The 4,505-nt window shown below is 46.1% G+C and overlaps 1 protein-coding gene across 1 annotated transcript in view; it reads left to right on the top strand.

Moving 5' to 3' along the window:
• Positions 1–4,505, top strand: part of LOC147692134 (trafficking protein particle complex subunit 6b-like) — a 267,176-nt gene that overhangs the window by 284 nt on the left and 262,387 nt on the right. The gene's annotated exons all lie outside the window — the stretch shown is intronic.

Genomic DNA, 4,505 nt, shown 5'->3' with positions numbered 1-4,505 from the left:
TTATGCGCGCGTGACACAGTTAAAGACCGTAAGAATATCAACTACCAAATAAGTTTCTGTGAGGCGGAATTTGAGTTCGCTTTGAGAAGCCTATTCCCGAATACAAATCCTACTAATGCGTGTCAATGCGATCCTCTCGGCTGCATCTCCAGTCGACTCGAAAATGCTAACGGTTAACAGTTAAATAATGAACCAAGTTTTCTTGGTTAAGTCTTCACTGTAATCTTCAGGACGCTAGAACCAATGAGCTACATTCTCTTAGCCAATCACAAACACTGATAGAGTCTCAGAGACCCTGCAATCAATCAAAAATGAGGACTCACTTAGCCATTCACGTGACAATTTTTCCTTCACCCAATGGAAGACCGTCATACTTTACCATGTGTAACAGAGCATGTTTCCTCCTGCGTGGTTGGTTGTGGGTACTTGGATGTGTTCTTCTGGTATTGCTTTGCTGCTGTGCTGTTTTAAATCAGTGTCGTTATTACGAAATACAAGACTTTCGTTATAAGTGACTGTAAACAGCGAATTCTACTTTTCCTAGCAGATGGCCCTGGGTAATTCTGAAAATGAGATTGCATAGGACGAAGTGGTAGATGATGATGTAACAGCACCTTCCTTTACCGAAGAAGGAGTGTTGTTTCCGAGAAGACAGCAGCTGTTTCTAACGAACATCAGTACCCAGTTACACCCAAGGGAAGCCACTATAGAAATGCTCATACCTCTCGCGTGTTGTGACTTAGCACGTGGGAGATGACGTTATGAATCTAAGACAAATGCTGCGAATAAACTGTGACAAGAAATGAAAGCAACTCATGCTGACCAGTGATTGTTGCCAAAGGAAACAGACACATATTTAAAGCCAAGACCCGCTCCTGAAAGTGGCAACTATTGAAGTCATTCTTGATGGCTGATGAGACCTTGTTTGAGTTTCTGCACATGGAAATGGTGGACCATGTGTACACATCCCGGAGACTGGACGAACAGGTGAGGCTGGGTTGTGGGTGTTTGTATCTGCTTTCAAAACGTTATTTTATGTCGTAAGAGTACTCACACGTGTGGACCGTATGAAGCTGTGGCTGGCAGCGAGTGAGGCAATTTCCCTAAGACTGTCCAGGGAGGGTCTGATAACACTTACAAAATATGGGCCAAATAGTATAGTTTTGTAGCACAATTTCACACACATATGTTAAAATTTGACAGATTTTGAAGGAGATTCCAGACATGTATTCAGCATTTGTCTTCTACATTCCACGTTCATTCTGTCTTTAGCCATGCTCATTTGACTCGATGTCTCCGTTTAGCCTGGTGTCCATACTGAATCCCGAGCACCGTTATTTAAATGCGAAATATCGTAAGAACTGCCCAGCCTATTCACTAGTGAAACGACCAACTCGGGTATCTCCCTTTGTGGGCGGATGAATGAACACCTTCAGATACGCGGTTAGAGAGTTTTGAACTCGGAGACGGAATGGGAGCTCCTTGGTGGGAGTCGTGTGGGTCGCCTCGCTCATCAAAATATTTGCCGATTTAGGTGTGAAGTTTAACGTCCACAAATCATAATCTATTAGTCTTAACGTCCACAAATCATAATCTATTAGTCTCTTCGATTACACCACGCACTAGAGCAGAGGTCTTCACACTTTTTGATGCCAAGACCCCCCCTGTCAAAACCTTTTGGGCTTAAGGACCCCCTCGTGACAAATTTCTCATCATTGACAACTATTGACAACCATAAACGTTCCCAATTCCCATAGCAAACATTTTTACAGTGGGGAAATAATATTAAACAGTGTTTATCAAACCCAAGGTCAGTGAGTGTGGGGAAGTGGTCAGAGGTGTGGCTAAAAACAAAGGGCCTAATTTATGAGTTATTGTCATAGGGCAGCAGCATAAGTCTTCCTGCTGCGCTGCTCTATGCAAATGTGAAAGGGCACAAATGCACTGTATTGTAGGATAAAAGGAAGACTTCTCAAAAGAAGAAATAGACAAAATCCATGAATGAAGTAAGAGGAGCTTTATTTGCAAGTTAACTCCAGCAACGTACCAGTTAGAATAGCTCTCAACCGCCAGTCATACCCTTAATATGAAGCGCCCACATTCAAAGGACAACACACACACGAGACACAGATCCACATGGACACAGCACGCGAACAACAACCAAGCGACATACACACATTTAAATCACAACACACGCATATTGTTTGTGGATGACGCGCATGTATTCACGCGCGCCATTCCAAACAATAACATTATACCACACACCTCCCTCCTTTTCTTTTTTAAAGTAAGAACAAAGTCTCTGAACCGTATCGGAGCTCTGCGACTTCTTGAACCTCTCAACAACTCTTGTGTGTTAGAATCACAATTGACAGAAACAGCAGCCGAATTAGATAACCCTGACCTGTCTGCGGTGACATCCAAAAACACATTAAATGAATCATCCTCATTCAAAAACACATTAGGTGAATCATCTTCAGAAAGTTGCTTGCTATTATTAAACTTTGAAACTCTACTAAAATGCCAAACATTTCCATCCAGTACTCTTGCAGCATTCTTGAATACTTCAATTACCTCAACGGAATCAGACCACTTTGCTAACCCTTTATGTACATAACCTCCCTTTTTTAATCTCACAACATCTCCCACTTGAATAGACACACAGCCTCTTGTCTCCACTTTTGACAAATCCTTCTTCATTTTCTCCTTATAAGCATCAACTTTCCTGCAAATTTCTCCAAAATCAACTTCTGCAAAATCAATGCGACCACTATCCTTGTTCTTTAACCACCAAGGAACCAGATTAGTACTGGGTTTACGCCCTCTCAGTAACTCAAAAGGAGATAACAAGGTAACAGCATTAGGAGCAGTTCTATGCTCATCCGATCCCTAGGGCGGATGAATTAATTGACCGGCTAGGAGCTGCCCAATATCTGAGTACCTTTGACCTCACTTCAGGGTACTGGCAGATCTCCTTGACAGATGGAGCAAGGGAAAGGTCAGCCTTCTCCACGCCTGAGGGACACTTCCAGTTCTGTGTGATGCCCTTTGGGCTCAAGAACGCCCCTGCCACATTTCAGCGGCTGGTGAACCAGGTCCTCTCTGGAATGGAGAGTTTCTCTGCTGCTTACCTGGATGACATTGCTGTCTTCAGTAGCAGTTGGGAGGACCATTTGCAGCATTTGCAAGCAGTTCTCCAGGCCCTGAAACAAGCTGGATTGACAATCAAGGCCAGCAAATGCCAGATTGGGCAGGGGTCCGTTGTGTACCTTGGACACTTGGTGGGTAGGGGGACTGTGCAGCCCCTGCAGGCGAAGATTGAGGCAATCATGGCCTGGGAACCCCCCAAGCCACATACTGAGGTCCGAGCTTTCCTGGGCCTCACAGGTTACTACCGTCGCTTTGTGAAGGGGTATGGCACTATTGTAGCGCCCCTCACAGAGCTCACCTCGAAGAAACAACCTCGATGGGTAGTTTGGACGGGAGCTTGTCAGCAAGCTTTCGAGAAATTGAAGCAGGCGATGTGTGCGGCACCGGTCCTGAAGTCCCCAGACTTCTCCAAGGAGTTCATTGTCCAAACAGATGCATCAGAACATGGCATTGGGGCAGTGTTATCGCAACTAAATGAAGAGGGCCTGGATCAGCCTGTAGTCTTCTTATCCAGGAGACTGCTTCCCCGGGAACAGAAGTGGAGTGCAATTGAGAGGGAAGCTTTTGCGGTGGTGTGGGCTCTGAAGAAGCTGCGGCCATACCTCTTTGGCTCGCACTTCCTGGTTCAGACTGACCACCGACCCCTTCGTTGGCTGATGCAAATGAAGGGGGAGAATCCCAAGCTGTTGAGGTGGTCCATCTCCCTACAGGGAATGGACTTCCGGGTGGAACATCGGCCTGGAGTGGACCACGCCAATGCAGACGGTCTCTCCAGGTATTTCCGCCTTAGTGATGAGGACTCCCAAGGGGTTGGGTAGTTCTCCCCACTTTCAGCTGGGGGGGACGCGTGTTAGACCTGTCTGGCTTTTTGGCGTAGTCCCTCCTATTTATTATTTATTTATTTTGTCCCCTTTTTGCCCCTCATACCCTTGATAATTTTTGTCCACTGACTTTTTCTAGGTGTTGGCCCAGGGGATAGGTGTTCTTTTCCCCCCTCATAATTTTTCACCTCAGGCCCAGAGGCCTGTTCTGACAGGAAAAGTTGGAACCACACAAAATGGTGGCTACCAACTGCCCTAACTGTCAAACTCAGAACTTGGCCATAGCCTAGCATAGGGCGTTCTAGAACCTTCTGGTCCATTCTGGACCACTGAGGGTCAGCCTATATAAGGCGGAATGCGGGGCAGCCATTTTGTCTACCTGTGAGAGTCAGCTGGAGGACAGGCTATCTTGGAAGGTGGGGGGAGACTAGTGAGAGGGTTGAACTCCTGGACTGGGAAGCAGCCTAATTAATCCACTTCTCTACTCCTCCTTTGGGATCCTTGTCTTGTCCCCGCTGTGGAAGTTTCAGGGAG

The sequence above is a fragment of the Lissotriton vulgaris genome, chromosome 9 (assembly GCF_964263255.1).
Source record: "Lissotriton vulgaris chromosome 9, aLisVul1.2, whole genome shotgun sequence".
In the NCBI taxonomy this organism is placed as follows: Eukaryota; Metazoa; Chordata; class Amphibia; order Caudata; family Salamandridae; genus Lissotriton; species Lissotriton vulgaris.
Note: the sequence above shows the minus strand (reverse complement) of the source record. Positions and strands in the feature narration are given on the sequence as shown.